Here is a 25,656-nt window from a genome sequence, read left to right on the forward strand (position 1 = left end):
AGCTGCGTGGAGTTGTCTCTCGAGCTCCCCCACGCACTGACAATGGTTCCGGAATCCTGAACGTGGGGAGGTTCCACCAACGGTCGGCAGCGCGTGGGTTCTAACGGAATGCCTAAGCTCGTCTCCCCTGAGGGTTTTCCTAATGTCTCTGTGCCAGGGAATGCTAGGTTTGTTTGCAGGATATCCCAGTGTCCGAGTCTGCCTTCCGAAGGTCAATGAAGATTTTTCGCGAACTTCCCCGAACAGGGAACACCTGTGACTGAAGAGAGCTGCGTGGAGTTTTCTCTCGAGCTCCCCCACGCACTGAAAATGGTTCCGGAATGCTGAGCGTGGGGAGGTTCCACCAACTGTCGGCAGCGCTTGGGTTCTAACGGAATGCCTAAGCTCGTCTCCCCTGAGGTTTTTCCTAATGTCTCTGTGCCAGGTAATGCTAGGGCTGATTGCAGGCTTTCCCAGTGACTGAGGCTGCCTCCCCAAGGTCAGGGAAGGTATTTCCCGGACTTCCCCGTACAGGGAACACCTGTGACTGAAGGAAGCTGCGTGGAATTGTCTCTCGAGCTCCCCCACGCACTGACAATGGATCCGGAATCCTGAGCGTGGGGAGGTTCCACCAACGGTCGGCAGCGCGTGGGTTCTAACGGAAGGCCTAATCTCGTCTCCCCTGAGGGTTTTCCGAATGTCTCTGTGCCAGGTAATGCTAGGGGTGATTGCAGGCAATCCAAGTGACCGAGGCTGCCTCCCCAATGTCAGGTAAGATATTTCCCGGACTTCCCCGAACAGGGAAAACCTGTGACTGAAGAGAGCTGCGTGGAGTTGTCTCTCGAGCTCCCCCACGCACTGACAATGGTTCCGGAATCCTGAGCGTGGGGAGGTTCCACCAACGGTCGGCAGCGCGTGGGATTTAACGGAAGGCCTAAGCTCGTCTCCCCTGAGGGTTTTCCTAATGTCTCTGTGCCAGGGAATGCTAGGGGTGATTGCAGGCTATCCCAGTGACCGAGGCTGCCTCCCAAAGGTCAGGGAAGTTATTTCCCGGACTTCCCCGAACAGGGAACACCTGTGACTGAAGAGAGCTGCGTGGAGTTGTCTCTCGAGCTCCCCCACGCACTGACAATGGTTCCGGAATCCTGAGCGTGGGGAGGTTCCACCAACGGTCGGCAGCGCGTGGGTTCTAACGGAATGCCTAAGCTCGTCTCCCCTGAGGATTTTCCTAATGTCTCTGTGCCAGGGAATGCTAGGGGTGATTGCAGGGTATCCCAGTGACCGAGGCTGCATCCACAAGGTCAGGGAAGGTTTTTCCCGGACTTCCCCGTACAGGGAACACCTGTGACTGAAGAGAGCCTCGTGGAGTTGTCTCTCGTGCTCCCCCACGCACTGACAATGGTTCCGGAATCCTGAGCTTGGGGAGGTTCCACCGACGGTCGGCAGCGCGTGGGTTCTAACAGAATGCCTAAGCTCGTCTCCCCTGAGTGTTTTCCTAATGTCTCTGTGCCAGGGAATGCTAGGAGTGATTGCAGGCAATCCCAGTGACTGAGGCTGCCTCCCCAAGGTCAGGGAAGGTATTTCCCGGACTTCCCCGAACAGGGAACACCTGTGACTGAAGAGAGCTGCGTGGAGTTGTCTCTCGAGCTCCCCCACGCACTGACAATGGTTCCGGAATCCTGAGCGTGGGGAGGTTCCACCAACGGTCGGCAGCGCGTGGGATTTAACGGAAGGCCTAAGCTCGTCTCCCCTGAGGGTTTTCCTAATGTCTCTGTGCCAGGGAATGCTAGGGGTGATTGCAGGCTATCCCAGTGACCGAGGCTGCCTCCCCAAGGTCAGGGAAGGTATTTCCCGGACTTCCCCGAACAGGGAACACCTGTGACTGAAGAGAGCTGCGTGGAGTTGTCTCTCGAGCTCCCCCACGCACTGACAATGGATCCGGAATCCTGAGCGTGGGGAGGTTCCACCAACGGTCGGCAGCGCGTGGGTTCTAACGGAAGGCCTAATCTCGTCTCCCCTGAGGGTTTTCCGAATGTCTCTGTGCCAGGTAATGCTAGGGGTGATTGCAGGCAATCCAAGTGACCGAGGCTGCCTCCCCAATGTCAGGTAAGATATTTCCCGAACTTCCCTAAACAGGGAAAACCTGTGACTGAAGAGAGCTGCGTGGAGTTGTCTCTCGAGCTCCCCCACGCACTGACAATGGTTCCGGAATAATGAGCGTGGGGAGGTTCCACCAACGTTCGGCAGCGCGTGGGTTCTAACGGAATGCCTAAGCTCGTCTCCCCTGAGGATTTTCCTAATGTCTCTGTGCCAGGGAATGCTAGGGGTGATTGCAGGGTATCCCAGTGACCGAGGCTGCATCCACAAGGTCAGGGAAGGTTTTTCCCGGACTTCCCCGTACAGGGAACACCTGTGACTGAAGAGAGCCTCGTGGAGTTGTCTCTCGTGCTCCCCCACGCACTGACAATGGTTCCGGAATCCTGAGCGTGGGGAGGTTCCACCGACGGTCGGCAGCGCGTGGGTTCTAACAGAATGCCTAAGCTCGTCTCCCCTGAGTGTTTTCCTAATGTCTCTGTGCCAGGGAATGCTAGGGGTAATTGCAGGCAATCCCAGTGACCGAGGCTGCCTCCACAAGGTCAGGGAAGGTATTTCCCGGACTTCCCCGAACAGGGAACACCTGTGACTGAAGAGAGCTGCGTGGAGTTGTCTCTCGAGCTCCCCCACGCACTGACAATGGTTCCGGAATCCTGAACGTGGGGAGGTTCCACCAAAGGTCGGCAGCGCGTGGGTTCTAACGGAATGCCTAAGCTCGTCTCCCCTGAGGGTTTTCCTAATGTCTCTGTGCCAGGGAATGCTAGGTTAGTTTGCAGGATATCCCAGTGTCCGAGTCTGCCTTCCGAAGGTCAATGAAGGTTTTTCACGAACTTCCCCGAACAGGGAACACCTGTGACTGAAGAGAGCTGCGTGGAGTTTTCTCTCGAGCTCCCCCACGCACTGAAAATGGTTCCGGAATGCTGAGCGTGGGGAGGTTCCACCAACTGTCGGCAGCGCTTGGGTTCTAACGGAATGCCTAAGCTCGTCTCCCCTGAGGTTTTTCCTAATGTCTCTGTGCCAGGTAAAGCTAGGGCTGATTGCAGGCTTTCCCAGTGACTGAGGCTGCCTCCCCAAGGTCAGGGAAGGTATTTCCCGGACTTCCCCGTACAGGGAACACCTGTGACTGAAGGAAGCTGCGTGGAATTGTCTCTCGAGCTCCCCCACGCACTGACAATGTATCCGGAATCCTGAGCGTGGGGAGGTTCCACCAACGGTCGGCAGCGCGTGGGTTCTAACGGAAGGCCTAATCTCGTCTCCCCTGAGGGTTTTCCGAATGTCTCTGTGCCAGGAAATGCTAGGGGTGATTGCAGGCAATCCAAGTGACCGAGGCTGCCTCCCCAATGTCAGGTAAGATATTTCCCGGACTTCCCCGAACAGGGAAAACCTGTGACTGAAGAGAGCTGCGTGGAGTTGTCTCTCGAGCTCCCCCACGCACTGACAATGGTTCCGGAATCCTGAGCGTGGGGAGGTTCCACCAACGGTCGGCAGCGCGTGGGTTCTAACGGAATGCCTAAGCTCGTCTCCCCTGAGGGTTTTCCTAATATCTCTCTGCCAGGGAATGCTAGGGTTGATTGCAGGCAATCCCAGTGACCGAGGCTGCCTCCCCAAGGTCAGGGAAGGTTTTTCCCGGACTTCCCCGAACAGGGAACACCTGTGACTGAAGAGAGCTGCGTGGAGTTGTCTCTCGAGCTCCCCCACGCACTGACAATGGTTCCAGAATCCTGAGCGTGGGGAGGTTCCACCAACGGTCGGCAGCGCGTGGGATTTAACGGAAGGCCTAAGCTCGTCTCCCCTGAGGGTTTTCCTAATGTCTCTGTGCTAGGGAATGCTAGGGGTGATTGCAGGCTATCCCAGTGACCGAGGCTGCCTCCCCAAGGTCAGGGAAGGTATTTCCCGGACTTCCCCGAACAGGGAACACCTGTGACTGAAGAGAGCTGCGTGGAGTTGTCTCTCGAGCTCCCCCACGCACTGACAATGGATCCGGAATCCTGAGCGTGGGGAGGTTCCACCAACGGTCGGCAGCGCGTGGGTTCTAACGGAAGGCCTAATCTCGTCTCCCCTGAGGGTTTTCCGAATGTCTCTGTGCCAGGTAATGCTAGGGGTGATTGCAGGCAATCCAAGTGACCGAGGCTGCCTCCCCAATGTCAGGTAAGATATTTCCCGGACTTCCCTGAACAGGGAAAACCTGTGACTGAAGAGAGCTGCGTGGAGTTGTCTCTCGAGCTCCCCCATGCACTGACAATGGTTCCGGAATCCTGAGCGTGGGGAGGTTCCACCAACGGTCGTCAGCGCGTGGGTTCTAACGGAATGCCTAAGCTCGTCTCCCCTGAGGATTTTCCTAATGTCTCTGTGCCAGGGAATGCTAGGGGTGATTGCAGGGTATCCCAGTGACCGAGGCTGCATCCACAAGGTCAGGGAAGGTTTTTCCCGGACTTCCCCATACAGGGAACACCTGTGACTGAAGAGAGCCTCGTGGAGTTGTCTCTCGTGCTCCCCCACGCACTGACAATGGTTCCGGAATCCTGAGCGTGGGGAGGTTCCACCGACGGTCGGCAGCGCGTGGGTTCTAACAGAATGCCTAAGCTCGTCTCCCCTGAGTGTTTTCCTAATGTCTCTGTGCCAGGGAATGCTAGGGGTGATTGCAGGATATCCCAGTGACCGAGGCTGCCTCCACAAGGTCAGGGAAGGTATTTCCCGGACTTCCCCGAACAGGGAACACCTGTGACTGAAGAGAGCTGCGTGGAGTTGTCTCTCGAGCTCCCCCACGCACTGACAATGGTTCCGGAATCCTGAGCGTGGGGAGGTTCCACCAACGGACGGCAGCGCGTGGGTTCTAACGGAATGCCTAAGCTCGTCTCCCCTGAGGGTTTTCCTAATGTCTCTGTGCCAGGGAATGCTAGGGGTGATTGCAGGCAATCCCAGTGACCGAGGCTGACTCCCCAAGTTCAGGGAAGGTATTTCCCAGACTTCCCCGAACAGGGAACACCTGTGACTGAAGAGAGCTGCGTGGAGTTGTCTCTCGAGCTCCCCCACGCACTGACAATCGTTCCGGAATCCTGAGCGTGGGGAGGTTCCACCAACGGTCGGCAGCGCGTGGGTTCTAACGGAATGCCTAAGCTCGTCTCTCCTGAGGGTTTTCCAAATGTCTCTGTGCCAGGGAATGCTAGGGGTGATTGCAGGCAATCCCAGTGACCGAGGCTGCCTCCCCAAGGTCAGGGAAGGTATTTCCCGGACTTCCCCGAACAGGGAACACCTGTGACTGAAGAGAGCTGCGTGGAGTTGTCTCTCGAGCTCCCCCACGCACTGACAATGGTTCCGGAATCCTGAACGTGGGGAGGTTCCACCAAAGGTCGGCAGCGCGTGGGTTCTAACGGAATGCCTAAGCTCGTCTCCCCTGAGGGTTTTCCTAATGTCTCTGTGCCAGGGAATGCTAGGTTTGTTTGCAGGATATCCCAGTGTCCGAGTCTGCCTTCCGAAGGTCAATGAAGGTTTTTCGCGAACTTCCCCGAACAGGGAACACCTGTGACTGAAGAGAGCTGTGTGGAGTTTTCTCTCGTGCTCCCCCACGCACTGAAAATGGTTCCGGAATGCTGAGCGTGGGGAGGTTCCACCAACTGTCGGCAGCGCTTGGGTTCTAACGGAATGCCTAAGCTCGTCTCCCCTGAGGTTTTTCCTAATGTCTCTGTGCCAGGTAATGCTAGGGCTGATTGCAGGCTTTCCCAGTGACTGAGGCTGCCTCCCCAAGGTCAGGGAAGGTATTTCCCGGACTTCCCCGTACAGGGAACACCTGTGACTGAAGGAAGCTGCGTGGAATTGTCTCTCGAGCTCCCCCACGCACTGACAATGGATCCGGAATCCTGAGCGTGGGGAGGTTCCACCAAAGGTCGGCAGCGCGTGGGTTCTAACGGAAGGCCTAATCTCGTCTCCCCTGAGGATTTTCCGAATGTCTCTGTGCCAGGAAATGCTAGGGGTGATTGCAGGCAATCCAAGTGACCGAGGCTGCCTCCCCAATGTCAGGTAAGATATTTCCCGGACTTCCCCGAACAGGGAAAACCTGTGACTGAAGAGAGCTGCGTGGAGTTGTCTCTCGAGCTCCCCCACGCACTGACAATGGTTCCGGAATCCTGAGCGTGGGGAGGTTCCACCAACGGTCGGCAGCGCGTGGGTTCTAATGGAATGCCTAAGCTCGTCTCCCCTGAGGGTTTTCCTAATATCTCTCTGCCAGGGAATGCTAGGGTTGATTGCAGGCAATCCCAGTGACCGAGGCTGCCTCCCCAAGGTCAGGGAAGGTATTTCCCGGACTTCCCCGAACAGGGAACACCTGTGACTTAAGAGAGCTGCGTGGACTTGTCTCTCGAGCTCCCCCACGCACTGACAATGGTTCCGGAATCCTGAGCGTGGGGAGGTTCCACCAACGGTCGGCAGCGCGTGGGATTTAACGGAAGGCCTAAGCTCGTCTCCCCTGAGGGTTTTCCTAATGTCTCTGTGCCAGGGAATGCTAGGGGTGATTGCAGGCTATCCCAGTGACCGAGGCTGCCTCCCCAAGGTCAGGGAAGGTATTTCCCGGACTTCCCCGAACAGGGAACACCTGTGACTGAAGAGAGCTGCGTGGAGTTGTCTCTCGAGCTCCCCCACGCACTGACAATGGATCCGGAATCCTGAGCGTGGGGAGGTTCCACCAACGGTCGGCAGCGCGTGGGTTCTAACGGAAGGCCTAATCTCGTCTCCCCTGAGGGTTTTCCGAATGTCTCTGTGCCAGGTAATGCTAGGGGTGATTGCAGGCAATCCAAGTGACCGAGGCTGCCTCCCCAATGTCAGGTAAGATATTTCCCGGACTTCCCTGAACAGGGAAAACCTGTGACTGAAGAGAGCTGCGTGGAGTTGTCTCTCGAGCTCCCCCACGCACTGACAATGGTTCCGGAATCCTGAGCGTGGGGAGGTTCCACCAACGGTCGGCAGCGCGTGGGTTCTAACGGAATGCCTAAGCTCGTCTCCCCTGAGTGTTTTCCTAATATCTCTCTGCCAGGGAATGCTAGGGTTGATTGCAGGCAATCCCAGTGACCGAGGCTGCCTCCCCAAGGTCAGGGAAGGTATTTCCCGGACTTCCCCGAACAGGGAACACCTGTGACTGAAGAGAGCTGCGTGGAGTTGTCTCTCGAGCTCCCCCACGCACTGACAATGGATCCGGAATCCTGAGCGTGGGGAGGTTCCACCAACGGTCGGCAGCGCGTGGGTTCTAACGGAAGGCCTAATCTCGTCTCCCCTGAGGGTTTTCCGAATGTCTCTGTGCCAGGTAATGCTAGGGGTGATTGCAGGCAATCCAAGTGACCGAGGCTGCCTCCCCAATGTCAGGTAAGATATTTCCCGGACTTCCCTGAACAGGGAAAACCTGTGACTGCAGAGAGCTGCGTGGAGTTGTCTCTCGAGCTCCCCCACGCACTGACAATGGTTCCGGAATCCTGAGCGTGGGGAGGTTCCACCAACGGTCGGCAGCGCGTGGGTTCTAACGGAATGCCTAAGCTCGTCTCCCCTGAGTGTTTTCCTAATATCTCTCTGCCAGGGAATGCTAGGGTTGATTGCAGGCAATCCCAGTGACCGAGGCTGACTCCCCAAGGTCAGGGAAGGTATTTCCCGGACTTCCCCGAACAGGGAACACCTGTGACTGAAGAGAGCTGCGTGGAGTTGTCTCTCGAGCTCCCCCACGCACTGACAATGGTTCCGGAATCCTGAGCGTGGGGAGGTTCCACCAACGGTCGGCAGCGCGTGGGATTTAACGGAAGGCCTAAGCTCTTCTCCCCTGAGGGTTTTCCTAATGTCTCTGTGCCAGGGAATGCTAGGGGTGATTGCAGGATATCCCAGTGACCGAGGCTGCCTCCCCAAGGTCAGGGAAGGTATTTCCCGGACTTCCCCGAACAGGGAACACCTGTGACTGAAGAGAGCTGCGTGGAGTTGTCTCTCGAGCTCCCCCACGCACTGACAATGGTTCCGGAATCCTGAGCGTGGGGAGGTTCCACCAACGGTCGGCAGCGCGTGGGTTCTAACGGAATGCCTAAGCTCGTCTCCCCTGAGGATTTTCCTAATGTCTCTGTGCCAGGGAATGCTAGGGGTGATTGCAGGGTATCCCAGTGACCGAGGCTGCATCCACAAGGTCAGGGAAGGTTTTTCCCGGACTTCCCCGTACAGGGAACACCTGTGACTGAAGAGAGCCTCGTGGAGTTGTCTCTCGTGCTCCCCCACGCACTGAAAATGGTTCCGGAATCCTGAGCGTGGGGAGGTTCCACCGACGGTCGGCAGCGCGTGGGTTCTAACAGAATGCTTAAGCTCGTCTCCCCGGAGTGTTTTCCTAATGTCTCTGTGCCAGGGAATGCTAGGGGTGATTGCAGGCAATCCCAGTGACCGAGGTTGCCTCCACAAGGTCAGGGAAGGTATTTCCCGGACTTCCCCGAACAGGGAACACCTGTGACTGAAGAGAGCTGCGTGGAGTTGTCTCTCGAGCTCCCCCACGCACTGACAATGGTTCCGGAATCCTGAGCGTGGGGAGGTTCCACCAACGGTCGACAGCGCTTGGGTTCTAACGGAATGTCTAAGCTCGTCTCCCCTGAGGGTTTTCCTAATGTCTCTGTGCCAGGGAATGCTAGGGGTGATTGCAGGATATCCCAGTGATCGAGGCTGCCTCCCCAAGGTCAGGGAAGTTATTTCCCGGACTTCCCCGAACAGGGAACACCTGTGACTGAAGAGAGCTGCGTGGAGTTGTCTCTCGAGCTCCCCCACGCACTGACAATGGTTCCGGAATCCTGAGCGTGGGGAGGTTCCACCAACGGTCGTCAGCGCGTGGGTTCTAACGGAATGCCTAAGCTCGTCTCCCCTGAGGGTTTTCCTAATGTTTCTGTGCCAGGGAATGCTAGGGGTGATTGCAGGCAATCCCAGTGACCGAGGCGGCCTCCCCAAGTTCAGGGAAGGTATTTCCCAGACTTCCCCGAACAGGGAACACCTGTGACTGAAGAGAGCTGCGTGGAGTTGTCTCTCGAGCTCCCCCACGCACTGACAATGGTTCCGGATTCCTGAGCGTGGGGAGGTTCCACCAACGGTCGGCAGCGCGTGGGTTCTAACGGAATGCCTCAGCTCGTCTCCCCTGAGTGTTTTCCTAATGTCTCTGTGCCAGGGAATGCTAGGGGTGATTGCAGGATATCCCAGTGACCGAGGCTGCCTCCCCAATGTCAGGGAAGATATTTCCCGGAATTCCCCGAACAGGGAACACCTGTGACTGAAGAGAGCTGCGTGGAGTTGTCTCTCGAGCTCCCCCACACACTGACAATGCTTCCGGAATCCTGAGCGTGGGGAGGTTCCACCAACGGTCGGCAGCGCGTGGGTTCTAATGGAATGCATAAGCTCGTCTCCCCTGAGGGTTTTCCTAATGCCTCTCTGCCAGGGAATGCTAGGGGTGATTGCAGGATATCCCAGTGACCGAGGCTGCCTCCCCAAGGCCAGGGAAGTTATTTCCCGGACTTCCCCGAACAGGGAACACCTGTGACTGAAGAGAGCTGCGTGGAGTTGTCTCTCGAGCTCCCCCACGCACTGACAATGTTTCCGGAATCCTGAGCGTGGGGAGGATCCACAAACTGTCGGCAGCGCGTGGGTTCTAACGGAATCCCTAAGCTCGTCTCCCCTGAGGATTTTCCTAATGTCTCTGTGCCAGGGAATGCTAGGGGTGATTGCAGGATATCCCAGTGACCGATGCTGCCTCCCCAAGGTCAGGGAAGGTATTTCCCGGACTTCCCCGAACAGGGAACACCTGTGACTGAAGAGAGCTGCGTGGAGTTGTCTCTCGAGCTCCCCCACGCACTGAAAATGGTTCCGGAATCCTGAGCGTGGGGAGGTTCCACCAACGGTCGGCAGCGCGTTGGTTCTAACGGAAGGCCTAAGTTCGTCTCCCCTTAGGTTTTTCCTAATGTCTCTGTGCCAGGGTATGCTAGGGGGGATTGCAGGATATCCCAGTGACCGAGGCTGCCTCCCCAAGTTCAAGGAAGGTATTTCCCGAACTTCCCCGAACAGAGAACACCTGTGACTGAAGAGAGCCTCGAGAATTTGTCTCTCGACCTCCCCCACGCACTGACAATGGTTCCGGAATCCTGAGCGTGGGGAGGTTCCACCAACATTCGGCAGCGCGTGGGTTCTAACGGAATTCCTAAGCTCGTCTCCCCTGAGGGTTTTCCTAATATCTCTGTGCCAGGGAATGCTAGGGGTGATTGCAGGCAATCCCAGTGACCGACGCTGCATCCCCAAGGTCAGGGAAGGTATTTCCCGGACTTCCCCGAACAGGGAACACCTGTGACTGAAGAGAGCTGCGTGGAGTTGTCTCTCAAGCTCCCCCACGCACTGACAATGGTTCCGGAATCCTGAGCGTGGGGAGGTTCCACCAACGGTCGGCAGCGCGTGGGTTCTAACGGAATGCCTAAGCTCGTCTCGCCTGAGGGTTTTCCTAATTTCTCTGTGCCAGGGAATGCTAGGGGTGATTGCAGGCAATCCCAGTGACCGAGGCTGCCTCCCCAAGGTCAGGGAAGGTATTTCCCGGACTTCCCCGAACAGGGAACACCTGTGACTGAAGAGAGCTGCTTGGAGTTGTCTCTCGTAATCCCCCACGCACTGACAATGGTTCCGGAATCCTGAGCGTGGGGAGGTTCCACCAACGGTCGGCAGCGCGTGGGTTCTAACGGAATGCATAAAGTCGTCTCCCCTGAGGTTTTTCCTAATGTCTCTGTGCCAGGGAATGCTAGGGGTGATTGCAGGATATCCCAGTGACCGAGGCTGCCTTCCCAATGTCAGGGAAGATATTTCCCGGAATTCCCCGAACAGGGAACACCTGTGACTGAAGAGAGCTGCGTGGAGTTGTCTCTCGAGCTCCCCCACGCACTGACAATGCTTCCGGAATCCTGAGCGTGGGGAGGTTCCACCAACGGTCGGCAGCGCGTGGGTTCTAATGGAATGCCTAAGCTTGTTTCCCCTGAGGGTTTTCCTAATGTCTCTGTGCCAGGGAATGCTAGGGGTGATTGCAGGATATCCCAGTGACCGAGGCTGCCTCCCTAAGCTCAGGGAAGTTATTTCCCGGACTTCCCCGAACAGGGAACACCTGTGAATGAAGAGAGCTGCGTGGGGTTGTCTCTCGAGCTCCCCCACGCACTGAAAATGGTTCCGGAATCCTGAGCGTGTGGAGGATCCACCAACGGTCGGCAGCGCGTGGGTTCTAACGGAAGGCCTAACCTCGTCTCCCCTAAGGGTTTTCCTAATGTCTCTGTGCCAGGGTATGCTAGGGGAGATTGCAGGATATCCCAGTGACCGAGGCTGCCTCCCCAATTTCAAGGAAGATATTTCCCGAACTTCCCCGAACAGGGAACACCTGTGACTGAAGAGAGCCTCGAAAATTTGTCTCTCGACCTCCCCCACGCACTGACAATGTTTCCGGAATTCTGAGCGTGGGGAGGTTCCACCAACATTCGGCAGCGCGTGGGTTCTAACGGAAGGCCTAAGCTCGTCTCCCCTGAGGTTTTTCCTAATATCTCTGTGCCAGGGAATGGTAGGGTTGATTGCAGGCAATCCCAGTGACCGACGCTGCCTCCCCAAATTCAGGGAAGGTTTTTCCCGGACTTCCCCGAACAGGGAACACCTGTGACTGAAGAGAGCTGTGTGGAGTTGTCTCTCGAGCTCCCCCACGCACTGACAATGGTTCCGGAATCCTGAGCGTGGGGAGGTTCCACCAACGGTCGGCAGCGCGTGGGTTCTAACGGAATGCCTAAGGTCGTCTCCCCTGAGGGTTTTCCTAATGTCTCTGTGCCAGGGAATGCTAGGGGTGATTGCAGGATATCCCAGTGACCGAGGCTGCCTTCCCAATGTCAGGGAAGATATTTCCCGGAATTCCCCGAACAGGGAACACCTGTGACTGAAGAGAGCTGCGTGGAGTTGTCTCTCGAGGTCCCCCACGCACCGAAAATGGTTCCGGAATCCTGAGCGTGGGGAGGTTCCACCAACGGTCGGCAGCGCGTGGGTTCTAAGGGAAGGCCTAACCTCGTCTCCCCTTAGGGTTTTCCTAATGTCTCTGTGCCAGGGTATGCTAGGGGAGATTGCAGGCAATCCCAGTGACCGAGGTTGCCCCCCAAGGTCAGGGAAGGTTTTTCCCGGACTTCCCCGAACAGGGAACACCTGTGACTGAAGAGAGCCTCGAGAATTTGTCTCTCGACCTCCCCCACGCACTGACATTGGTTCCGGAATCCTGAGCGTGGGGAGGTTCCACCAACAGTCGGCAGCGCGTGGGTTCTAACGGAAGGCCTAAGCTCGTCTCCCCTGAGGGTTTTCCTAATATCTCTGTGCCAGGGAATGCTAGGGGTGATTGCAGGCAATCCCAGTGACCGACGCTGCCTCCCCAAGGTCAGGGAAGGTATTTCCCGGACTTCCCCGAACAGGGAACACCTGTGACTGAAGAGAGCTGCGTGGAGTTGTCTCTCGAGCTCCCCCACGCACTGACAATGGTTCCGGAATCCTGAGCGTGGGGAGGTTCCACCAACGGTCGGCAGCGCGTGGGTTCTAACGGAATGCCTAAGCTCGTCTCCCCTGAGGGTTTTCCTTATTTCTCTGTACCAGGGAATGCTAGGGGTGATTGCAGGCAATCCCAGTGACCGAGGCTGCCTCCCCAATGTCAGGGAAGTTATTTCCCGGACTTCCCCGAACAGGGAATACCTGTGACTGAAGAGAGCTGCTTGGAGTTGTCTCTCGAAATCCCCCACGCACCGACAATGGTTCCGGAATCCTGAGCGTGGGGAGGTTCCACCAACGGTCGGCAGCGCGTGGGTTCTAACGGAATGCCTAAGGTCGTCTCCTCTGAGGGTTTTCCTAATGTCTCTGTGCCAGGGAATGCTAGGGGTGATTGCAGGATATCCCAGTGACCGAGGCTGCCTTCCCAATGTCAGGGAAGATATTTCCCGGAATTCCCCGAACAGGGAACACCTGTGAATGAAGAGAGCTGCGTGGAGTTGTCTCTCGAGCTCCCCCACGCACTGAAAATGGTTCCGGAATCCTGAGCGTGTGGAGGTTCCACCAACGGTCGGCAGCGCGTGGGTTCTAACGGAAGGCCTAACCTCGTCTCCCCTTAGGGTTTTCCTAATGTCTCTGTGCCAGGGTATGCTAGGAGAGATTGCAGGATATCCCAGTGACCGAGGCTGCCTCCCCAATTTCAAGGAAGATATTTCCCGAACTTCCCCGAATAGGGAACACCTGTGACTGAAGAGAGCCTCGAAAATTTGTCTCTCGACCTCCCCCACGCACTGACAATGGTTCCGGAATTCTGAGCGTTGGGAGGTTCCACCAACAGTCGGCAGCGCGTGGGTTCTAACAGAAGGCCTAAGCTCGTCTCCCCTGAGGGTTTTCCTAATATCTCTGTGCCAGGGAATGCTAGGGTTGATTGCAGGCAATCCCAGTGACCGACGCTGCCTCCCCAAATTCAGGGAAGGTATTTCCCGGACTTCCCCGAACAGGGAACACCTGTGACTGAAGAGAGCTGTGTGGAGTTGTCTCTCGAGCTCCCCCACGCACTGACAATGGTTCCGGAATCCTGAGCGTGGGGAGGTTCCACCAAAGGTCGGCAGCGCGTGGGTTCTAACGGAATGCCTAAGCTCGTCTCCCCTGAGGGTTTTCCTAATGTCTCTGTGCCAGGGAATGCTAGGGGTGATTGCAGGCAATCCCAGTGACCGAGGCTGCCTCCCCAAGGTCAGGGAAGGTATTTCCCAGACTTCCCCGAACAGGGAACACCTGTGACTGAAGAGAGCTGCGTGGAGATGTCTCTCGAGCTCCCCCACGCACTGACAATGGTTCCGGAATCCTGAGCGTGGGGAGGTTCCACCAACGGTCGGCAGCGCGTGGGTTCTAACGGAATGCCTAAGCTCGTCTCCCCTGAGGGTTTTCCTAATGTCTCTCTGCCAGGGAATGCTACGGGTGATTGCAGGATATCCCAGTGACCGAGGCTGCCTCCCCAAGGCCAGGGAAGGTATTTCCCGGACTTCCCTGAACAGGGAACACCTGTGACTGAAGAGAGCTGTGTGGAGTTGTCTCTCGAGCTCCCCCACGCACTGACAATGGTTCCGGAATCCTGAGCGTTGGGAGGATCCACCAACGGTCGGCAGCGCGTGGGTTCTAACGGAATGCCTAAACTCGTCTTCCCTGAGGGTTTTCCTAATGTCTCTGTGCCAGGGAATGCTAGGGGTGATTGCAGGATATCCCAGTGACCGAGGCTGATTTCCCAATGTCAGGGAAGATATTTCCCGGAATTCCCCGAACAGGGAACACCTGTGACTGTAGAGAGCTGCGTGGAGTTGTCTATCGAGCTCCCCCACGCACTGAAAATGGTTCCGGAATCCTGAGCGTGGGGAGGTTCCACCAACGGTCGGCAGCGCGTGGGTTCTAAGGGAAGGCCTAACCTCGTCTCCCCTTAGGGTTTTCCTAATGTCTCTGTGCCAGGGTATGCTAGGGGAGATTGCAGGATATCCCAGTGACCGAGGCTGCCTCCCCAAGTTCAAGGAAGATATTTCCCGAACTTCCCCGAACAGGAAACACCTGTGACTGAAGAGAGCCTCGAGAATTTGTCTCTCGAACTCCCCCACGCACTGACAATGGTTCCGGAATTCTGAGCGTGGGGAGGTTCCACCAACAGTCGGCAGCGCGTGGGTTCTAACGGAAGGCCTAAGCTCGTCTCCCCTGAGGATTTTCCTAATATCTCTGTGCCAGGGAATGCTAGGGGTGATTGCAGGCAATCCCAGTGACCGACGCTACCTCCCCAAGGTCAGGGAAGTTATTTCCCGGACTTCCCCGAACAGGGAACACCTGTGACTGAAGAGAGCTGCGTGGAGTTGTCTCTCGAGCTCCCCCACGCACTGACAATGGTTCCGGAATCCTGAGCGTGGGGAGGTTCCACCAACGGTCGGCATCGCGTGGGTTCTAACGGAATGCCTAAGCTCGTCTCCCCTGTGGGTTTTCCTAATTTCTCTGTGCCAGGGAATGCTAGGGGTGATTGCAGGCAATCCCAGTGTCCGAGGCTGCCTCCCCAAGGTCAGGGAAGGTATTTCCCGGACTTCCCCGAACAGGGAACACCTGTGACTGAAGAGAGCTGCGTGGAGTTGTCTCTCGAACTCCCCCACGCACTGACAATGGTTCCGGAATCCTGAGCGTGGTGAGGTTCCACCAACGGTCGGCAGCGCGTGGGTTCTAACGGAATGCCTAAGGTCTTCTCCCCTGAGGGTTTTCCTAATGTCTCTGTGCCAGGGAATGCTAGGGGTGATTGCAGGATATCCCAGTGACCGAGGCTGCCTTCCCAATGTCAGGGAAGCTATTTCCCGGAATTCCCCGAACAGGGAACACCTGTGACTGAAGAGAGCTGCGTGGAGTTGTCTCTCGATCTCCCCCACGCACTGAAAATTGTTCCGGAATCCTGAGCGTGGGGAGGTTCCACCAACGGTCGGCAGCGCGTGGGTTCTAACGGAAGGCCTAAGTTCGTCTCCCCTTAGGATTTTCCTAATGTCTCTGTGCCAGGGTATGCTAGGGGGGATTGCAGGATATCCCAGTGACCGAGGCTGTCTCCCCAAGTTCAAGGAAGGTATTTCCCGAACTTCCCCGAACAGGGAACACCTGTGACTGAAGAGAGCCTCGAGAATTTGTCTCTCGACCTCCCCCACGCACTGACAATGGTTCCGGAATCCTGAGCATGGGGAGGTTCCTCCAACAGTCGGCAGCGCGTGGGTTCTAACGGAAGGCCTAAGCTCGTCTCCCCTGAGGCTTTTCCTAATATCTCTGTGCCAGGGAATGCTAGGGGTGATTGCAGGCAATCCCAGTGACCGACGCTGCCTCCCCAAGGTCAGGGAAGGTATTTCCCGGACTTCCCCGAACAGGGAACACCTGTGACTGAAGAGAGCTGCGTGGAGTTGTCTCTCGAGCTCCCCCACGCACTGACAATGGTTCCGGAATCCTGAGCGTTTGGAGGTTCCACCAACGGTCGGCAGCGCGTGGGTTCTAACGGAATGCCTAAGCTCGTCTCCCCTGAGGGTTTTCCTAATTTCTCTGTGCCAGGGAATGCTAGGGGTGATTGCAGGCAATCCCAGTGACCGAGGCTGCCTCCCCAATGTCAGGGAAGTTATTTCCCGGACTTCCCCGAACAGGGAACACCTGTGACTGAAGAGAGCTGCTTGGAGTTGTCTCTCGAACTCCCCCACGCACTGACAATGGTTCCGGAATCCTGAGCGTGGGGAGGTTCCACCAACGGTCGGCAGCGCGTGGGTTCTAACGGAATGCCTAAGGTCGTCTCCCCTGAGGGTTTTCCTAATGTCTCTGTGCCAGGGAATGCTAGGGGTGATTGCAGGATATCCCAGTGACCGAGGCTGTCTTCCCAATGTCAGGGAAGATATTTCCCGGAATTCCCTGAACAGGGAACACCTGTGACTGAAGAGAGCTGCGTGGAGTTGTCTCTCGAGCTCCCCCACGCACTGACAATGCTTCCGGAATCCTGAGCGTGGGGAGGTTCCACCAACGGTCGGCAGCGCGTGGGTTCTAATGGAATGCCTAAGCTCGTTTCCCCTGAGGGTTTTCCTAATGTCTCTGTGCCAGGGAATGCTAGGGGTGATTGCAGGATATCCCAGTGACCGAGGCTGCCTCCCTAAGCTCAGGGAAGTTATTTCCCGGACTTCCCCGAACAGGGAACACCTGTGAATGAAGAGAGCTGCGTGGAGTTGTCTCTCGAGCTCCCCCACGCACTGAAAATGGTTCCGGAATCCTGAGCGTGTGGAGGTTCCACCAACGGTCGGCAGCGCGTGGGTTCTAACGGAAGGCCTAACCTCGTCTCCCCTTAGGGTTTTCCTAATGTCTCTGTGCCAGGGTATGCTAGGGGAGATTACAGGATATCCCAGTGACCGAGGCTGCCTCCCCAATTTCAAGGAAGATATTTCCCGAACTTCCCCGAACAGGGAACACCTGTGACTGAAGAGAGCCTCGAAAAATTGTCTCTCGACCTCCCCCACGCACTGACAATGGTTCCGGAATTCTGAGCGTGGGGAGGTTCCACCAACAGTCGGCAGCGCATGGGATCTAACGGAAGGCCTAAGCTCGTCTCCCCTGAGGGTTTTCCTAATATCTCTGTGCCAGGGAATGCTAGGGTTGATTGCAGGCAATCCCAGTGACCGACGCTGCCTCCCCAAATTCAGGGAAGGTATTTCCCGGACTTCCCCGAACAGGGAACACCTGTGACTGAAGAGAGCTGCGTGGAGTTGTCTCTCGAGCTCCCCCACGCACTGACAATGGTTCCGGAATCCTGAGCGTGGGGAGGATCCACCAACGGTCGGCAGCGCGTGGGTTCTAACGGAATGCCTAAGCTCGTCTCCCCTGAGGGTTTTCCTAATGTCTCTATGCCAGGGAATGCTAGGGGTGATTGCAGGCAATCCCAGTGACCGAGGCTGCCTCCCCAAGGTCAGGGAAGGTATTTCCCAGACTTCCCCGAACAGGGAACACCTGTGACTGAAGAGAGCTGCGTGGAGTTGTCTCTCGAGCTCCCCCACGCACTGAAAATGGTTCCGGAATCCTGAGCGTGGGGAGGTTCCACCAACGGTCGGCAGCGCGTGGGTTCTAACGGAATGCCTAAGGTCGTCTCCCCTGAGGGTTTTCCTAATGTCTCTGTGCCAGGGAATGCTAGAGGTGATTGCAGGATATCCCAGTGATCGAGGCTGCCTCCCCAAGGTCAGGGAATGTATTTCCCGGACTTCCCCGAACAGGGAACACCTGTGACTGAAGAGAGCTGCGTGGAGTTGTCTCTCGAGCTCCCCCACGCACTGACAATGGTTCCGGAATCCTGAGCGTGGGGAGGTTCCACCAACGGTCGGCAGCGCGTGGGTTCTAACGGAATGCCTTAGCTCGTCTCCCCTGAGGGTTTTCCTAATGTCTCTCTGCCAGGGAATGCTACGGGTGATTGCAGGATATCCCAGTGACCGAGGCTGCCTCCCCAAGGCCAGGGAAGGTATTTCCCGGACTTCCCCGAACAGGGAACACCTGTGACTGAAGAGAGCTGCGTGGAGTTGTCTCTCGAGCTCCCCCACGCACTGACAATGGTTCCGGAATCCTGAGCGTTGGGAGGATCCACCAACGGTCGGTAGCGCGTGGGTTCTAACGGAATGCCTAAACTCGCCTCCCCTGAGGGTTTTCCTAATGTCTCTGTTCCAGGGAATGCTAGGGGTGATTCCAGGCAATCCCAGTGACCGAGGCTGCCTACCCAAGTTCAAAGAAGGTATTTCCCGAACTTCCCCGAACAGGGAACACCTGTGACTGAAGAGAGCCTCGAGAATTTGTCTCTCGAGCTCCCCCACGCACTGACAATGGTTCCGGAATCCTGAGCGTGGGGAGGTTCCACCAACAGTCGGCAGCGCGTGGGTTCTAACGGAAGGCCTAAGCTCGTCTCCCCTGAGGGTTTTCCTAATATCTCTGTGCCAGGGAATGCTAGGGGTGATTGCAGGCAATCCCAGTGACCGACGCTGCCTCCCCAAGGTCAGGGAAGGTATTTCCCGGACTTCCCCGAACAGGGAACACCTGTGACTGAAGAGAGCTGCGTGGAGTTGTCTCTCGAGCTCCTCCACGCACTGACAATGGTTCCGGAATCCTGAGCGTGGGGAGGTTCCACCAACGGTCGGCAGCGCGTGGGTTCTAACGGAATGCCTAAGCTCGTCTCCCCTGAGGGTTTTCCTAATTTCTCTGTGCCAGGGAATGCTAGGGGTGATTGCAGGCAATCCCAGTGACCGAGGCTGCCTCCCCAATGTCAGGGAAGTTATTTCCCGGACTTCCCCGAACAGGGAACACCTGTGACTGAAGAGAGCTGCTTGGAGTTGTCTCTCGAACTCCCCCACGCACTGACAATGGTTCCGGAATCCTGAGCGTGGGGAGGTTCCACCAACGGTCGGCAGCGCGTGGGTTCTAACGGAATGCCTAAGGTCGTCTCCCCTGAGGGTTTTCCTAATGTCTCTGTGCCAGGGAATGCTAGGGGTGATTGCAGGATATCCCAGTGACCGAGGCTGCCTTCCCAATGTCAGGGAAGATATTTCCCGGAATTCCCCGAACAGGGAACACCTGTGACTGAAGAGAGCTGCGTGGAGTTGTCTCTCGAGCTCCCCCACGCACTGACAATGCTTCCGGAATCCTGAGCGTGGGGAGGTTCCACCAACGGTCGGCAGCGCGTGGGTTCTAACGGAAGGCCTAAGCTCATCTCCCCTGAGGATTTTCCTAATATCTCTGTGCCAGGGAATGCTAGGGGTGATTGCAAGCAATCCCAGTGACCGACGCTGCCTCCCCAAAGTCAGGGAAGGTATTTCCCGGACTTCCCCGAACAGGGAACACCTGTGACTGAAGAGAGCTGCGTGGAGTTGTCTCTCGAGCTCCCCCACGCACAGACAATGGTTCCGGAATCCTGAGCGTGGGGAGGTTCCACCAACGGTCGGCAGCGCGTGGGTTCTAACGGAATGCCCTAGCTCGTCTCCCCTGAGGGTTTTCCTAATGTCTCTGTGCCAGGGAATGCTAGGGGTGATTGCAGGATATCCCAGTGACCGAGGCTGCATCCAAAATGTCAGGGAAGGTATTTAGCGGACTTCCCCGAACAGGGAACACCTGTGACTGAAGAGAGCTGCGTGGAGTTGTCTCTCGAGCTCCCCCACGCACTGACAATGGTTCCGGAATCCTGAGCGTGGGGAGGTTCCACCAACGGTCGGTAGCGCGTGGGTTCTAACGGAATGCCTAAGCTCGACTCCCCTGAGGGTTTTCCTACTGTCTCTGTTCCAGGGAATGCTAGGGGTGATTCCAGGCAATCCCAGTGACCGAGGCTGCCTCCCCAAGTTCAAGGAAGATATTTCCCGAAGTTCCCCGAACAGGGAACACCTGTGACTGAAGAGAGCTGCGTGGAGTTGTCTCTCGAGCTCCCCCACGCACTGACAATGTTTCCGGAATCCTGAGCGTGGGGAGGTTCCACCAACGGTCGGCAGCGCGTGGGTTCTAACGGAATGCCTATGCTAGTCTCCCCTGAGGGTTTTCCTAATGTCTCTGTGCCAGGGAATGCTAGGGGTGATTGCAGGCATTCCCAGTGACCGAGGCTGCCTCCCCAAGGTCAGGGAAGGTATTTCCCGGACTTCCCCGAACAGGGAACACCTGTGACTGAAGAGAGCTGCGTGGAGTTTTCTCTCGAGCTCCCCAACTCACTGACAATGTTTCCGGAATCCTGAGCGTGGGGAGGTTCCACCAACGGTCGGCAGCTCGTGGGTTCTAACGGAATGCCTAAGATCGACTCCCCTGAGGGTTTTCCAAATGTCTCTGTGCCAGGGAATGCTAGGGGTGATTGCAGGCAATCCCAGTGACCGAGGCTGCCTCCCCAAGGTCAAGGAAGGTATTTCCCGTACTTCTCCGCACAGGGAACACCTGTGACTGAAGAGAGCTGCGTGGAGTTGTCTCTCGAGCTCCCCCACGCACTGACAATGCTTCCGGAATCCTGAGCGTGGGGAGGTTCCACCAACGGTCGGCAGCGCGTGAGTTCTAACGGAATGCCTAAGCTCGTCTCCCCTGAGGGTTTTCCTAATTTCTCTTGGCCAGGGAATGCTAGGGGTGATTGCAGGATATCCCAGGGACCGAGGCTGCCTCCCCAAGTTCAGGGAAGTTATTTCCCGGAATTCCCCGAACAGGGAACACCTGTGACTGAAGAGAGCTGCGTGGAGTTGTCTCTCGAGCTCCCCCACGCACTGACAATGGTTCCGGGATCCTGAGCGTGGGGAGGTTCCACTAACGTTCGGCGGCGCGTGGGTTCTAATGGAATGCCTATGCTCGTGTCCCCTGAGGGTTTTCCTAATGTCTCTGTGCCAGGGAATGCTAGGGGTGATTGCAGGATATCCCAGTGACCGAGGCTACCTCCCCAAGGTCAGGGAAGGTATTTCCCGGACTTCCCCGAACAGGGAACACCTGTGACTGAAGAGAGCTGCGTGGAGTTGTCTCTCGAGCTCCCCCACGCACTGACAATGCTTCCGGAATCCTGAGCGTGGGGAGGTTCCACCAACGGTCGGCAGCGCGTGGGTTCTAACGGAATGCCTAAGCTCGGTTCCCCTCAGGGTTTTCCTAATATCTCTGTGCCAGGGAATGCTAGGGGTGATTGCAGGATATCCCAGTGACCGAGGCTGCCTCCCCAAGGTCAGGGAAGGTATTTCCCGGACTTCCCCGAACAGGGAACACCTGTGACTGAAGAGAGCTGCCTGGAGTTTTCTCTCGAGCTCCCCCACGCACTGACAATGGTTCCGGAATCCTGAGCATGGGGAGGTTCCACCAACGGTCGGCAGCGCGTGGGTTCCAACGGAATGCCTAAGCTCGTCTCCCCTGAGGGTTTTCCTAATGTCTCTGTGCCAGGGAATGCTAGGGGTGATTGCAGGATATCCCAGTGACCTAGGCTGCCTCCCCAAGGTCAGGGAAGGTATTTCCCGGACTTCCCTGAACAGGGAACACCTGTGACTGAAGAGAGCTGCGTGGAGTTGTCTCTCGAGCTCCCCCACGCACTGAAAATGGTTCCGGAATCCTGAGCGTGGGGAGGTTCCACCAGCGGTCGGCAGCGCGTGGGTTCTAACGGAATGCCTAAGCTCGTCTTCCCTGAGGGTTTTCCTAATGTCTCTGTGCCAGGGAATGCTAGGGGTGATTGCAGGCAATCCCAGTGAGCGAGGCTGCCTCCCCAATGTCAGGGAAAGTATTTCCCGGACTTCCCCGAACAGGGAACACCTGTGACTGAAGAGAGCTGCGTGGAGCTGTCTCTCGAGCTCCCCCACGCACTGACAATGTTTCCGGAATCCTGAGCGTGGGGAGGTTCCACCAACGGTCGGCAGCGCGTGGGTTCTAACGGAATGCCTAAGCTCGTCTCCCCTGAGGGTTTTGCTAATATCTCTGTGCCAGGGAATGCTAGGGGTGATTGCAGGATATCCCAGTGACCGAGGCTGCCTCCCCAAGGTCAGGGAAGGTATTTCCCGGACTTCCCCGAACAGGGAACACCTGTGACTGAAGAGAGCTGCGTGGAGTTGTCTCTCGAGCTCCCCCACGCACTGACAATGTTTCCGGAATCCTGAGCGTGGGGAGGTTCCACCAACGGTCGGCAGCGCGTGGGTTCTAACGGAATGCCTAAGCTCGTCTCCCCTGAGGATTTTCCTAATGTCTCTGTGCCAGGGAATGCTAGGGGTTATTGCAGGATATCCCAATGCCCGAGGCTGCCTCCCCAAGTTCAGGGAAGGTATTTCCCTGACTTCCCTGAACAGGGAACACCTGTGACTGAATAGAGCTGCGTGGAGTTGTCTCTCGAGCTCCCCCACGCACTGACAATGGTTCCGGAATCCTGAGCGTGGGGAGGTTCCACCAGCGGTCGGCAGCGCGTGGGTTCTAACGGAATGCCTAAGCTCGACTCCTCTGAGGGTTTTCCTAATGTCTCTGTGCCAGGGAATGCTAGGGGTGATTGCAGGATATCCCAGTGATCGAGGTTACCTCCCCAAGGTCAGGGAATGTATTTCCCGGACTTCCCCGAACAGGGAACACCTGTGACTGAAGAAAGCTGCGTGGAGTTGTCTCTCGAGCTCCCCCACGCACTGACAATGGTTCCGGAATCCTGATCGTGTGGAGGTTCCACCAACGGTCGGCAGCGCGTGGGTTCTAACGGAATGCCTAAGCTCGTCTCCCCTGAGGGTTTTCCTAATGTCTCTGTGCCAGGGAATGCTTGGGGTGATTGCAGGATATCCCAGTGACCGAGGCTGCATCCCCAAGGTCAGGGAAGTTATTTCCCTGACTTCCCCGAAGAGGGAACACCTGTGACTGAAGAGAGCTGCGTGGAGTTGTCTCTCGAGCTCCCCCACGCACTGACAATGGTTCCGGAATCTGAGCGAGGGGAGGTTCCACCAACGGTCGGCAGCGCGTGGGTTCTAACGGAATGCCTATGCTCGTCTCCCCTGAGGGTTTTCCTAATGTCTCTGTGCCAGGGAATGCTAGGGATTATTGAAGGATATCCCAGTGACCGAGGCTACCTCCACAAGGTCAGCGAAATTGTTTCCCGGACTTCCCCGTACAGGGAACACCTGTGACTGAAGAGAGCTGCGTGGAGTTGTCTCTCGAGCTCCCCCACGCACTGACAATGGTTCCGGAATCCTGAGCGTGGGGAGGTTCCACCAACGGTCGGCAGCGTGTGGGTTCAAACGGAATGCCTAAGCTCGTCTCCCCTGAGGGTTTTCCTAATTTCTCTGTGCCAGGGAATGCTTGGGGTGATTGCAGGATATCCCAGAGACCGAGGCTGCCTCCCCAAGGTCAGGAAAGCTATTTCCCGGACTTCCCCGAACAGGGAACACCTGTGACTGAAGAGAGCAGCGTGGAGTTGTCTCTCGAGCTCCCCCACGCACTGACAATGGTTCCGGAATCCTGAGCGTGGGGAGGTTCCACCAACAGTCGGCAGCGCTTGGGTTCTAACGGAATGCCTAAGCTTGTCTCCCCTGAGGGTTTTCCTAATGTCTCTGTGCCAGGAAATGCTAGGGGTGATTGCAGGCAATCCCAGTGACCGAGGCTGCCTCCCAAAGGTCAGGGAAGGTATTTCCCGGACTTCTCCGTACAGGAAACACCTGTGACTGAAGAGAGCTGCGTGGAGTTGTCTCTCGAGCTCCCCCACGCACTGACAATGTTTGCGGAATCCTGAGCGTGGGGAGGTTCCACCAACGGTCGGCAGTGCGTGGGTTCTAACGGAATGCCTAAGCTCGTCTCCCCTGTGGTTTTTCCTAATGTCTCTCTGCCAGGGAATGCTAGGGGTGATTGCAGGTTATCCCAGTGACCGACGCTGCCTCCCCAAGGTCAAGGAAGGTATTTCCCGGACTTCCCCGAACAGGGAACACCTGTGACTGAAGAGAGCTGCGTGGAGTTGTCTCTCGAGCTCCCCCACGCACTGACAATGGTTCCGGAATCCTGAGCGTGGGGAGGTTCCACCAACGGTCGGCAGCGCGTGGGTTCTAACGGAATGCCTAAGCTCGTCTCCCCTGAGTATTTTCCTAATGTCTCTGTGCCAGGGAATGCTAGGGGTGATTGCAGGATATCCCAGTGACCGAGGCTGCCTCCCCAAAGTCAGGGAAGATTTTTCCCGGACTTCCCCAAACAGGGAACACCCGTGACTGAAGAGAGCTGCGTGGAGTTGTCTCTCGAGCTCCCCCACGCACTGACAATGTTTCCGGAATCCTGAGCGTGGGGAGGTTCCACCAACGGTCGGCAGCGCGTATGTTCTAACGGAATGCCTAAGCTCGTCTCCCCTGAGGGTTTTCCTAATGTCTCTGTGCCAGGGAATGCTAGGGGTGATTGCAGGATATCCCAGTGACCGAGGCTGCCTCCCGAAGGTCAGGGAAGATATTTCCCGGACTTCCCCGAACAGGGAACTCCTGTGAATGAAGAGAGCTGCGTGGAGTTGTCTCTCGAGCTCCCCCACGCACTGACAATTCTTCCGGAATCCTGAGCGTAGGGAGGTTCCACCAACGGTTTGCAGCGCATGGGTTCTAACGGAATGCCTAAGCTCGTCTCCCCTGAGTGTTTTCCAAATGTCTCTGTGCCAGGGAATGCTAGGGGTGATTGCAGGATATCCCAGTGACCGAGGCTGCCTCCCCAAATTCAGGGGCGGTATTTCTCGGACTTCCCCGAAGAGGGAACACCTGTGACTGAAGAGAGCTGCGTGGAGTTGTCTCTCGAGCTCCCCCACGCACTGTCAATGGTTCCGGAATCCTAAGCGTGGGGAATTTCCACCAACGGTCGGCAGCGCGTGGGTTCTAACGGAAAGCCTAAGCTCGTCTCCCCTGAGGGTTTTCTTAATGTCTCTGTGCCAGGGAATGCTAGGGGTGATTGCAGGATATCCCAGTGACCGAAGTTGCCTCCCCAAAATCAGGGAATTTATTTCTCGGACTTTCCCGAACAGGGAACTCCTGTGAATGAAGCGAGCTTCGTGGAGTTGTCTCTCGAGCTCCCCCACGCACTGACAATATTTCCGGAATCCTGAGCGTGGGGAGGTTCCACCAACGGTCGGCAGCGCGTGGGTTCTAACGGAATGCCTAAGCTCGTCTCCCCTGAGGGTTTTCTTAATGTCTCTGTGCCAGGGAATGCTAGGGGTGATTGCAGGATATCCCAGTGACTGAGGCTGCCTCCCAAAGGTCAGGGAAATTATTTCTCGGGCTTCCCCGAAAAGGGAACACCTGTGACTGAAGAGAGCTGCGTGGAGTTGTCTCTCGAGCTCCCCCACGCACTGACAATGGTTCCGGAATCCTGAGCGTGGGGAGGTTCCACCAACGGTCGGCAGCGCGTGGGTTCTAACGGAATGCCTAAGCTCGTCTCCCCTAAGGGTTTTCCTAATGTCTCTGTGCCAGGGATTGCTAGGGGTGATTGCAGGATATTCCAGTGACCGAGGCTGCCTCCCCAAGGTAAGGGAAGTTATTTCCCGGACTTCCCCGAACAGGGAACACCTGTGAATGAAGAGAGCTGCGTGGAGTTGTCTCACGAGCA

The sequence above is a fragment of the Vicugna pacos genome, unplaced genomic scaffold, assembly GCF_048564905.1.
Source record: "Vicugna pacos unplaced genomic scaffold, VicPac4 SAC-SAT, whole genome shotgun sequence".
Classification (NCBI taxonomy): Eukaryota; Metazoa; Chordata; class Mammalia; order Artiodactyla; family Camelidae; genus Vicugna; species Vicugna pacos.